At 38.2% G+C, this 13,828-nt stretch overlaps 1 protein-coding gene and 1 pseudogene across 1 annotated transcript in view; one reads left to right on the top strand and one right to left on the bottom strand.

The window, feature by feature from the left end:
- Nucleotides 1–13,828, top strand: part of LOC148942645 (trypsin-1-like) — a 118,369-nt gene that overhangs the window by 27,158 nt on the left and 77,383 nt on the right. The gene's annotated exons all lie outside the window — the stretch shown is intronic.
- Nucleotides 737–13,014, bottom strand: LOC148942646 (transcription elongation factor SPT5-like; annotated as a pseudogene).

Here is a 13,828-nt window from a genome sequence, read left to right as displayed (position 1 = left end):
TATACACGTGAAACTAGAAACAAAGGGAGCTTTTCTTGTGCAGTACGTATGCTACTGAAAAGCTGTATCATACTTAGAAAAATATTGACAGATTTCTGCAATGTTACGGAACTGGATTTGACCACAACATGGAATTGGCTCTTCATAGTTTGGGATATATTTTCAAAATTTAGGAGGGGAAATGCAAAAATCTTGTCCTCCCAATTGACCCCAATCAAATGGATTCCTAATTAAAGACATTAAATTTTTTATTAGGTAAGGATACTCCCACTTTTCGAAGGGAGCCAATACCCTATTCGTTTTTCACAAGGGCTCTTCTACCTTGGAGAAAAGTTATAAAAGATAGGGCAACAAAAGATTTGGTCTCTGTTTATGCTTGGAATTTTCTTTTGTTCTACTATTATCTTGTTAAGGACTTTCCTAAGCCTTTGTAGATTATTTCACAATATTTCCAATTTCTTTTCTTATGCCTTCTTTGTATCTGTATATATGGTTTCATGAACAGCAGTAGATCACAGATTTCGTAAACCCCCTTACGATACGTCTCCCAACCACTCAGGCTTTAAAAATGTCATAAACAAGAACCAAATTTGGTGCATATATCCAAATCCTCACGACCTAATACGTTACCTAAACAATTACTGTCTAATAGCCTACAGCATTACATGCATAACAGCACATGGAAATGTTACAGGCTGTGCGCACTTTAGGATTCGGATAGTGAGTATTTGTCACATCAAAAATCATCATTATAAGTCCTGGGTGGGGTGTTAGCTATTGTTGGATCCAATACCTACCCTGGAGTTCTGGGCCTATCATGCAAGGGGGTAACTTCACTGAAATGAGGACTTCCCTAACCATCATATAATGAAATTTGAGAGCCATACGTGTTTGTTGCAAAACTTTCGTACATTGGAGTCTCGTTTCCAGAGTAAGCAGGAGTATCATTCTGGCTGCCAGTGGGGAGGGGGGGAGGTCCAGAAACTCTTCGAGAAGTCCCAACAATCATCAACCGAGTTCTGTCTAAATTCACGGTCTGATACTTAGTATGAAGCTCCACGCTAGCTGTTGTCTCGGTAGCATCTTTTACAATTCCAATGTAGCCTTTATAAGGGCATTTCCTTATTTTCAGAGTCTTGCTGATAAGCCTTCTGTCTGTTCCATCTCCATTTCTTCCACCACGAGCCCCGTCTCTGACCTTTTGGGGTCATCTCTCCCAGGATAAGCTGGAGATAATACCTTCAGGGACATGAAACCAAAAGTTTGTGCTGTAGGAGTCAAATTAGACATGGCTCCTTCGGCCGAAACTAGATGCCTTGTTTTGCAAACAAATATACGGTTATTTCTAGTTTAAAGAAGTTACGGTTCGTTCAGAGCAATTGACTTTCTAGTTTCTCTCCTTTTTCTAATCGCAGTGGACGGACTGGAACCACATTACCATGCATATTCAGTATTTGAATTTTTTTTCACTCCAGTCGAACAGTGAAACGCCACTAACTCTATCAACACAGAGCTAAAAATCTTTCGGAAGAACACTAATTTCGCACATGGATAAATCAGAGAAAACAACGACAAGCTTTTCTATAACATCAACAATGAAACCGGCATCCCCTATATACCTACCACCAATTACTCTCCCATCTTCTCCCATATCGAAATATTTACGAAGCTCGTAAGCAGGAAGCTCAAGTTGTTTCGTTGAATTTTTAAGTTTCGGTATCACAGTCATTTTATCTCCATCTGAAGCAATAACTTTCCCTTGAAGGTGAATTGATTCGTTTTCAATAATCTCAACTTGGCCGCCAGTTAGCTAGACCCTTCAGGGTCTTTTTCGAATCGCTGCAAGTTCAGTAAATGCCGGTTTCACAGCTTCAGCGAGGATAGTACTCATTGCAAAAGTCGGATACTAGAATCCTTTCTTCGAGTTATAGTTTCATTCAAAAACGACAAAATCACCTTTGTTAATAATTTGCTCATCAATAGAGTGAACAGTTTAATAAGTGCCCCTTGATAAGGGTACTTTGAATTAATTCCAGAAGAAAAAACTTGGTTTAAAAAAAAAACATTTACATGAGAACTCAAAATTAATACCCCTTTAATGGACGAAATATGAGGCCAATATTTGGCCTCAATATTTATTGAGGCCAAATATTGAGGCCAATATTTATTGAGGCCAATATAAATATTGGCCTCAATATTTGAGGCCAATATTTGAGGCGAAATATGAGGCCAATAAATATGAGCCAATATGGACGAAAGTGTAATCACTGCTATCCTTTCGGCTTTTTCTTCCCATCTGACCATAGATATTTAGTCAATGAAATCAAATTGCAATAAACCGTGAAAAGAAATTTAAAACAAAGAAGAGAAAGATAAAAAAGACGTTAAAAGAGATTCGATTTCACATTGTGAAAGTTCATCTGAGACTGCAATCCCCTGTTTTTTATTTCTGTATTACAAAGTAAGAGTTTAGTAGATATGGATTATCTTATTCTTTGTCATTTATACCCTCCTCCAATAATTACTACAGAGATTTTGCACTCTCGGGAGAGTTTAAATCTATGATATATATTTCAATATGGTCACATCCTCCATTCGAGGAGTGAAATAATCATTAACATTCTTATATCTACTGTCAGCTGCCAGAATGACTTCCTAATCAAACAGTTCATGGTAACAAACTGCAAGTAACTATTGGTGAAAGATAATAATAACCAAACCCTAAATAAACAGAATCTTGATAACAATATTGTCATAGGCAGCGTAATAGCGGTGCCTAAGTAAAGACCAGAGTGGTTTCAATTAATTTTTTTATTTACTTGGACACTTCGTATGGAAGGAGCTGTCGTGAAACTTTGGAGGGGGATCATTCGAATGAAAATCGAAAGTCTTGGTGACCGTTTTGAGTGCCAAAAGATATTGAAGGGCGATACTCCCCCTCCTGTTCCCACTTTCTTCTGCATACTTCCCCTCCTCAGTTTCCAGAAAGATCGAATCAAAGCTATAAGAAAGCCAATTTATTCAAATTTTTGTGTGTCTATTGCAAATAACTATTTATCTTACTTTAAACCTTAGACCCTACTGTGTCTCCAGAGGCACTTTAGGAATTCAAGAAGAGTCATGGTTGCTTATAGAGGATGACTTTTGGTAGTCGATTTTCGTACAGCATATTTTTAAACCGAGTCTCTTTTCAAGTTGATGGTCTAATTCCCAGATTCCGAAAGAACGTCGAACGAGAGAACGAGAGAACGTCGAGAGAACGTCGCTATTGAGACATTTTTCTGAAGGATTCATTGGCCTGGCCGATTCTGAGCTAGACTTTTGGCTTGCACAATCTAGTATTTTGGATTTTGCTTCCTAAATTCTTAAATTCCATGACTTACTTTATTGTCTAGTTTCATGGTTGAAGCGGTAGTTGTAACCTAGTAAAGAACGAGCCATAAATGGAAAAACACGTTTAAAAAAAAACTGGGTAGTGAGGAAAAATTGCCATTCTTACCTGATTTACAGGAATTATTTCGATTGTTATTAATAGTAAAATATTGTTTCGAAAACAAATTCAAGGGAACTTGGAAAAACAGCCCGAAAGCCCTAAAAAATAGCGTCTGATTAGAGCAAAAAGTAAACCATTGCCATGGCCGAAAACCAAGAGCATGAGACATACATGGACTAAAAAGAAAATCATTTTCACTGAAGTGTCCTGTTTTTCTTTCTCTTTTTCTCCTGTGCTAACAGGGCACTGGAATATCGTCGAGAGCTGTTTAACGACTCATTTTAAATGGAATTGCTGTATCAACCTGCTTTTGTAATTAACAAGATATAATGTTAAAAATGAAATCCATTTTTTTTTTTACAAAAACTGCGTCTTTATACACAAGGTGATCTTACGTTGGGTATGATGTCATATTTGAGTGACTCTGTTGCTTGATTCTCTTGGGCTTGTTCTTTACTATATCCTGCTAAGAAAAAGTACCGAAAAAAAGTACACCATTAGAATCGCCATTGCTGAAAATCATATACAGGAAACATACAGTTCCCTGGCTTGAACAACAATGAAAATAACTTTTGTATGGGTAACCTTGGCATGTCCTCCTTTTTCCTTTTTCCCCTCCACTGCTAGTAGGGCACAGACTACTGGGGCGATTCCCCGCTAGTGGGGAATTGTTATAACACAAAGCTGTTTAAAAGCTCATTTGAAAAGAAATTGCAATGTCTACGCGCTTTTATATGCAACGAAACATATTATTTAAAACATTATACAATTTTTATATATTCTCAAAGTATCAATTGTGATAGGGAAAAGAGGGATTACCCCTTCCCTCTCCTAAAAAACCCATTTGATCCTTTTTAAAACAGAGAAAGATTCCCGATTGCTTCGAGTCAATCGCACTTCAGTATATTTTTGCGTCAAAGAATAGAACACTTCATGTGAGTCTGGGGGAGAGAGCCCAACTGTTTTGTAGTCTCCACCTACTTTTTACCCATTTTTAAGGCAAACAAACATGCATAACTATGATTATAAAAACTATGATAACTATGATAACTATGATTATAATCATAAAAGCTATGAAAAACGTTTTAAACGAGCCAAATTTATCTTTTTGAGCATCTAACTTTGTACTTTAAAATAAGACCGCCCCAAAATCATAGAAGTTTAAATGTAATTATAAGAGTTTTTACTAAGCACTTTTTACTAACTTGATACTACTACTACTACTACTGCTACTACTAACAACTCACCTCAGCATAGAGCCACCTGAGGCCAATACAGCTACGTTTGATTCTGTGCCATCCAAATCTACTCAAGGCCCCATTTTTATACATGCACATGAAGTTCTCACTTCCGTTAAATCTTTATTTATGACGTCCTCCCACCAAAGACGGGGACGACGTGCTTTCCGTTTAGCCCTAGACGGTTGGCCGAAAAGAACGATCTTCGGCAATCTGTCATTCTTCATCTGCACAACGCGCCCTAGCCACCTCAACCTTTCTTTCATTATAGCCCTAGAGAGCGGTATTGAACCACATTTTTCGTATAGCCTATTGTTTGAAATACTGTCAGTCATCCGGGTACCCAGAACAATCCTTAAGCAATTTCTCTGGAAAATATCTAACAAATCTTCATCCGCTTTTCGAAGCGTCCATACTTCCACTGACATCTGTCATTTGACCACTGTCATCAGTAGCTTCTAATATTCTAATCTTGGTTTGCAGACTTATCTTCCTATTCTTCCAAACTTGTTTTAACTGTGAAAAAACACTCTGAGCCTTGGCTATTCTACTTTTAACATCTTCACTGCTCTCACCATCCTTACTAAAATACTACCAAGGTAAGTGAAGCTGCTCACCTTATCAATCTTTTCATTACTCAACGTCAGCTTTTCATCTTCACTTATTCCCAGCCTTAGTGACTTAGTCTTCTTAACATTAATTTTAAAACCAATTCTACCCCCCTGAACTCACAAAACCACTAAAACTTCATTCATTTTGCTCAAACTTTCATCTAGGATGCTTAAATCATCAGCATAATCTAAGTCCAGGAGACTTTTTCCTCCCCATTTGATTCCGTGGTCTCCCATTGCCTTTCCTGTGCTCCTTAAAACAAAGTCCTTCAAAATAATCCATATAAAGGGGGATAGAACACAACCCTGCTTAACCCCTGAGTTAATACAAAACCAGCTGCTAACCTCATTTCCTACCTTAACCGCAGCAGTGTTATTCTCGTACATAGCACTAATCACTTTAATGTATTTGTCTGGTATACCATACAACGATAAAACCTTTACTAACGCTCTTCTATCAACAGAATCAAACGCCTGCTTTTAATCTATAAAACTGAGGACCAAAGGTACTTGACAACTCAGGCACTTCTCAATTATTAGCCTAAGAGTGAAAATTTGGTCGACACATCCTCTACCTTTTCTAAAACCACACTGTTCTTCTCTTAAAACCTTTAGTACTATTGCTAATTCCTCCTCACAAAACAAATCTTCTTTCACATCCAAGGTATCACAAACTTTTTCATTTTCCTCTATATCTTTTCCTGGAACTCTATCTCGGTTAAGCAAATTCTCAAAATGTTCGGCTCATCTCTCTTTAGTTTTTTCCTTATCGCTAATTGCGGCCCCATTCCAATCTTTAACTGGGCCAAGTCCGGCTTGACTACTCCCTCCCAATTTATTAACATGCCTGTACAATACTTTACTATTATGCCGTCTAGCTGCATCTTCCAGATCCTCGGCAATTTTATCCATGGCCTCCACTTAATACCTCCTTAGTTCATATTTTAATGCTTTCTGCACTTTCTTTACATTCCTTTCTATTAAACATAAAGCTTTTTCACTAATATTCTTAGCTGCAGTTCTAGCTTTCTTCCCTAATACACCTTCAGCAACTTCACAAATTATTTTTCTAAAATTATTCCTACCATCTCCCACATTATCAAGTTTTAAACTCTTAAGTTTAGTGTTCAACTGTTCCTGGGAAGTTTCTCTCAAATTCTCATCCTGGAGTTTACCAACATCATAAATTTCCGGGAGGTAGTTATCCTTCCGATATTTCAGCTTTAAATTATTGGTTTATGATGAAAGATTGTGTGACGCTGCTCAAGCCACAATAGTGGCTTAATAAAACGTCATAGTTCTTACCATTTCTACGTTTGTTGATAATGTTATTTAAAAAATGTGGTAAGTGCCAGTTAAGTATGATGTAATTATTAGTTGAAAATAAAAGTCATCCCGTCTCAAAAAAAAGAAAGAAATAAATAAATAAGCCTTGATATTACTAGATGGTGATCTTTACTTTTAAGATCAATAACGGCACTCCTATATACCCTAGTATTTTGTATTGATCCTGCCAGTATTCGGTTTTCTATAACATAATCAATAAGGTTTGCTGTCTTACCATCACGTGATGGAATATACCAAACACCGTATTGGTTATAACTAGATTGTTATACCTACAAAATTGCAAAAGCCTGTATCCATTACTGTTTTCTTTTCCTACAACAAATTTACCTAGGCTAGGATACCATCTATCCCTATTTTTACCGACCTGGGCGTTAAAATCTCCCAGTAATAACATTATATTTCGACCTGAGACCCTGTCTATTTGCTCCTGTAACTGTAAGTAAAATTAATCTGTCACTAGTATCTCCGTCAGTCGGTTCTACAGGGGCGTATACTACTTTAACTGATACCCTGAACTTTTTAGTCATAAAATGAGCAATTAGTATTCTATTAATAATACCTTCCCAGCCTAAAAAAGACTTAGCAGCTTCCTTATTCGTCATGAGCCCTACACCCTGTCTATGTACCCCATCCTTCCTGCCTGAGTAAACAAACTCTATATTACCTAATTTCATTCTTCCTACCCCTGGGATATGAGTTTCTGAGACTCTTAGTAAACCAAGTTGGAATCGTTTTAATTCACCTGTCACAAGTTCATTACGATAGTCATCCTTTAACGTCGTAACATTCCATGTTCCAATTTTCCTGTCCTTTAAGTCATGGAAATTATTGTCGCCTCAGGAAAAGCAATGATCCTGGATACCAGTGCAGGATTGGGATCACATATCTTCTCAAGTCTACACCGAAGTGCTTAAGCCGGATTAGAACCGGACAGCAAGAAGTCCCTGGGACCTCCATGAATGGATGCTTTGTGCAATCCTGGGCCCATCATGGTCACAACATGGTTTTCAGCACTTGGCGATGCTCTTCTATCAACAAGAAACGAAATCCTGCACAGACAATCTCAGGCCTATTACCTCCAACTCATTATATATTCATGCCTACAAATGTTATGCTACTACGGGGAGGCAGCCCATAATAGATAAATTAGCTAGGAAGAGGTTTTTCAGCCCGAAGACGCCCATAAAAACATACCAAGCCCAGAAGAATTGTCCATTCGTCATAATCCCATGCGAATGCTTTGTCGTTTACTAGGCTATAATTTCCTCGAGGGGCGCCACTCCTCAAGTAGGAATATAGTTGACCGCAAGGTCCCCAGTCTTGCAGGTGCCCCGAAAAAGTCGAGGCAGCCCTTTGCAGGGGCCGCTGTCCATAGATCTGGATCTTACGCCCTGCCGCAGTTGTCCTCCTACAGAGGATCCTCCCGCGATGGTGTTCTGCATCACCATTCAATTTAACCCATTACTGGGAGAAGGTTTGTAACTCATGGGACTTGTGGACGAACCAGTGAGTCCTGTTGAGTGTTCATTTGAAGGGACTTCTTCGTCCTCTGCCTGTATTTACGACCCCAGGCGAGGGTGCCCCAGTTTCTATTATGGACCCCCAGGGACAAGGTCCCCCCTTGGTATGTGCCTCCTATGGAGGTACCTTACATATCTGTAGGGTGTTCCCCCTATCGCCACCTGGGGACACGCTGAATGGCCTGGGGGAGGCCAAGAACATAAAAATGAAATTGATTAAAACTATTATGTTTCCTTTAAACATGGGAAAATGATATAGTCTTCTGTATGACTTTTTAAACATCAAATTATTATAGAGAAGTATGAATAAAGTTATACAGAAGACTTTTTGATTATAAATTGTAAAGTATTGTAAAGTATATAAATTGTAAGTATTAGCTTGTAAAGCTAACTTGTATAACTAACTTGTAAAACTAACTTGATAAGATACTCAAAATACTTTAGTAACAAGATACCTTGGTACTAAAGTACCTGCTACTACTAAAAAATACCTTATCACCCCCCCCCCTCAAAAATCTTTTCTGTTTTTGACTAATTTGAAGTACTGATATGATTTTTTATTCATGCAATTTTTTGAAGTTCTGGTTTACTTTTGGCTTCGTAAGAATCAGGAAAATGTCTTGTACAGCAAGATTTATTACTTGCACATACATACTGGTGTGAAAAGCCTAAGGGGGCCATGAAAAGACCATGCACACCTGTATAATATCTTACTGTAAATACTTATTTTACCTACAATCTTACATATAAATAGGATAACAACGACAAAATAGACTCAAAGTCGAATTCCATTTACTTCGGTTGCAAAATTCATTTTGATTCATGTTATTTGGAAGTCAATTCCAGATGGAAGGGTTTCGGTTACTATTAACCCGTGTCGCTCCTTACTCACTTTTTGTTAACACGAAATGTTTGATTTTTCCATGACTTTATTTCATGTTGAGGTGTGTAAGCTGTATTAAGTTGCAACATACCCTTCAACTGTTATTAGCATAAATTTACACCCCTCCCCCACGGGAAGGCGTTATAACATCTAACCCTCAGGACCACTAACGTCAGGACATCGACGAAATCCGTCATAACATCGACAAAAAGAATCTATCAGAACACCTAACCGTCATAACATCTGAAATTTTAAAACATTAGTTTTTTGGGGCTTAGGGGGGAAAAGGTACCTAGGTTAGGTCAGGTTATGTATTTAATATATGCTATGGTTTACCCCTCCCCCCTGATGTGCAAATATATAGCCTATGTTTGTTTCTAAACTATTATATACTTATTACTATTATATAAACTTATAAAGTTTTTGTCATGTTATGACGGTTAGTGGTTCTGACGGTTATATGTTATGACGTTTAGCGCTTGTGACGGTTAGTCGAAATGGTAGTATCCCCTTCCCCACACCCCCTAAAGTTTAGTTACATTCTCAAAGTATTCTACCCGTCTCTTTTTAACACTTTCCTTATCACTAATTGAAGCCCCACTCGTATTTTTAACTGGGACATGTCCAGGTTGACTATTTCCCTCTCAATTTCTTAACTACCAACACAGTAATTTACTGTTATGCCGTCTGGCTACATTCTCCAGATTTTAGGATTTTTATCAATGCCCTCCACTTCTCTCAAATCTGTGGGGAGGCATGCATAAAGGATTTTGTTTTATTTTTCATTTGGTCAACATTTGTTTTATTTGGTCCATATATTTATTATTTCTTGGGGGTGAAGGGTATTTTGAAGACATAGCTTTAAACAAGGCGAACTAAGTGAAAACAAAACATAAACAGATATGTAAAAAGATTCCGAGAAGGTGAGGAACGGGCCCTATGATATTTACGTACTGGAATCTAAGTTTTCGAGTTATTTTCTTATATTCTTGAAAAACAAATAAAAGGAGTTCATGGCCATATATGATGCAACACACACTAGCAATGTGTCCACCATAGCTATGCTGACCACCAAACTCTGAGGGAAATCATTCACTAAAATTTCAAGTTTTGCAGTCAAAATTTCAAGTCTATGAATTTTAGTTATTTCCTGATATTTTTTGTTTATTTTTGAATCTGATCTTATTTAAATTTGAGCTATGTACTAAACAAAAAGATGTAATATTAAGTGCTTCTGGTACATGTCTTCATGACATGCGTGATGGTCATCATGAAAGCTACGGTTTCATGAACTGGGCTAAACTTTAGGTTGTTAAAGAGTCCATCTGTGGAGTCAGTCAACCTTATTCATAAATAGAAAGACTCACTAAGAATTGATTTTGAAACTGCCGGAACAAGCCATATCGATAAATAATTTCATTAAAGAGTTGGTGCCGAAAATCTGGGTTTAGTGTCTGGTTTTTCCATGAGGTACTACAACAGAGGTGAACAAAAGATGAGAATTTTATTATCTTTTTCTGCTTGACAGACTCGTATAAGTTTAGGCAAAAATTTATTTCTAAAACTTTCCTAGAGACATCTGAAACTATTCTAGGCAAGATTAGTATAACCCCTCAATCTGTTAGGTCAGCCCAATGGCAGATCCGACAGCGACAGCCCCCGAAGCATCTACAGAATCGAGCGCGCCCTACCCGGTGTCTCAACAACTATGACAGTGCTCATAACGGGTTTTCTGAATGTTTTTACAAGTGGGCCCCATCCAAACACTGGGTTAAGTTGAATCGGAGCGGGTTTGCTGAATGTTTTTACTAGTGGGGATTCCTCCATCCAAACGTGTTTAACCAGTTCCGGTTGTTCATCAAACTTATTGATTTCTTAGAAGATTTGTTTATTGCCAAGAGTCTCCAGCTCCTGATTATTGCCATTCCCCATGCCATAATACGCCCGACGGTGCTCATTACCTGGACTTTCAATTGCTCCTCTTTAAGCTCTGGGGAATTTTGTGTCTTTTCCCTATGAAATACTGGACCCCTATAAGATTTGAATCTGAAACCTTACGTATAAAACGGATAGCACGTCAACCGTGTGTGCCATTCAACTTTTCATATTAAGTTGTTCATATTAAGTTGTTTGCCAAACACATACAATCAGACGCGTTTAAGTAAATGCCAGTAAAATGCAATTGGAATCGAATCAGCTTGGTCTGTAAAGATACCAAAAAGACCTTTCAATGGAAGTGCCTCATCTATTTCAGCCAAGACTAGACATTCCTGATTAAAAGGCACAAAATTTAGTCGGTTTTTATTTCGTATCTTGTATAATTTCGTTGCAAAACGCAATGAAAAGCCATGACGTATTTTTGAGAGCTTTTAATAGAAATGACCCATTTCTTTGAGCCAAGACTAGGTATTCTTGATGGAAACGCACACATTTGAATCGTCTTTTTCTTCGTATCTCGTATAATTTCGTTAGAAAACACAGTGAACTGTCATATCAAGAGGTACTTTTGGGAGTTTTTAATGGAAATCCCCCATTTCTTTGAGTCAAGACTAGGCCTTCCTAATTGAAAGGCACACATTTGAATCGTATTTTTCTTCGTATCTTGTATAATTTTGTTGCAAAACACAATGAAAAGCCATATTAAGAACTATTTTTAAGAGATTTTAAAGGATATGCCCCATTTCTTTGAGCCTAGACTAGACATTCCTGATTGAAAGGTACACATTTGAACCGAATTTTTCTCCGTATCTTGTATCATTTCGTTGCAAAGCACAGTGAACAACCATAATTAGATATATCCTTTAGCAAGGCCATATCCAGGAATTTTTTTTTTTGGGGGGGGGGGGCTCTCCTCGGGTCGGACCTAATCCATGTCTAACGGTAAAAGAAGACAATAGATAGGAACACAAAATACTGTATATTGAAGTAAACGTAATAGTTACAAAATGAATTCACAGAACAAAATCAATTCGACGTGTTTTTTGAGTTGCGAACATGTCAATAACTGTATCAGTGTCAATAGCAACAACCCTGTGCACTGACAGTAACGCTAGACCTGTCAAAAGTTCTTCATCGGTTGCATTTCATATGTCTTAAGCCGACGCAATGTAGAGAAAGTCTTTTCCGGTGTAGCAGTTGAAACAGGCCAAGTAGCTACAATTGTAAGAAGGTGGCTGATGTTTGGAAAGAAATCAGCATTGCATCTATCAAGTGCGGCCAAAGCCGAGATTAGTCTTTCTTTGTTGCTTAAGTTCTGCTACTTCGTTTTCCATAATTTCAGTTCTTGGGTTAGGGCGTCTGGCTCTGGTAAAGGTAGGAGTAAATATCAGTACTCTCACTGATTTCTGCGTCAGAAAAGTTTCTTTTGTTTATGTTTGCAGGTATGAAGCCACTTAAAGTTGTCAAAATTGTACGATGTACCGTAAATCTCACTTTGAGTTCTGACATGAAGTCGTCCATGAATGGAATGTATATGGAAGCTCTGTACGCTTCTTTTGGCAAAACTGATGTCATAGTGGTCGTTTCAAGGATGACCAACTCTTTAAAACGTCAATTCTGTCTTAATATCTCTGGCAAAATCTTCAATTTTTGAATACAACGAGTCGACCGAAGAATCTGCGTCTTCGCGTAGGCCCACAACTGTCTGCACCAAAGTTTCAACGTGGTTGCATGCAAGCGCCAAGTCACAGTCAACAGCTTGAAGAACTTTACACAGCGGCAACGTAAGACCAAAGAGTTCTTTTGCTACGAATAAACTGGTCATTTACTGTCCTTGCTCCATTGAGCTTGCTAACTGATGGGCATTTGCGGAAGTCTCAGCATTCGCGTTTCCTTCTTGAAGCTCTTCTTGAAGTGCTTCTAAAATTGGCTTATAGGGATCCACAAGGCGGTTAACCGCATCCTGTTTCTCCACCCACCGCATTTCAAAAATGGTAATGAGAGTAGTTTTTCTAGATTCTGGCATGCATTGTCGAATTCTGTCTTTGAGTACAAAAAAGTTGCAGGCATGAGGTATGTATGAGCCAAAAAAGTTGCAGATCAAAACACGTTTTCATGACTGGAATGGTGCAAACTGAAGCGATCGCCAGGTTGAGTGTAAAGTGGACATAAATTGCTCGTGGATACTGCTGTCTAATCCAGGCTTGAGTGCCTCTCACGTACCCTCTCATAGCAGCTGCTCTGTCATATCCCTGTCCTACAAGCTTGCTCAAATCCAGACCATGGTCTTTCAAGGTTTTTAATATTGTGGTGGCCAGACCTTGTCTAGATAAATCTGATACGGGAGCAAACCCAAGAAAATCTTCGCACAAGGCTCTGTTTGAAAGATACCTACCACAAAGGGGCAACTGACCCGTGTTTATTACGCCAGAAGTTTTATCTGCTAAAACCGAATAGCATACAATTTCGTTTACCCCTTTAATAATATCAGCTTGAATCATCTTTCCGCAGACACCAATAAGCTCATTTTGCACAACTGGGGACAGATACATCCCATTTCCCACACTTTTTTCAGAAAGTTTTTTTTTCAGCTCGTCATTACCACATCGCATTCTCATTCTCAAAAGAGCACGGAAATTTCCATCATTTAAAGCTGGTTCTTTTAAAGCTGGGACGCAGAGAACCGTGATCATTCGTACCACGAAGGGTTAGTTGCTGTCGACTACAGAAAACAATAGTTTCTACAACCGGTTTGAGTCTCATACGATTTTCTTTTGCTTGAGCTTATAGAGCATCTA

This window comes from Artemia sp. Qi Xiang Cuo, chromosome 16 (assembly GCF_049724085.1).
Source record: "Artemia sp. Qi Xiang Cuo chromosome 16, ASM4972408v1, whole genome shotgun sequence".
In the NCBI taxonomy this organism is placed as follows: Eukaryota; Metazoa; Arthropoda; class Branchiopoda; order Anostraca; family Artemiidae; genus Artemia; species Artemia sp. Qi Xiang Cuo.
This window is presented reverse-complemented; position numbering and strand designations above follow the sequence as displayed.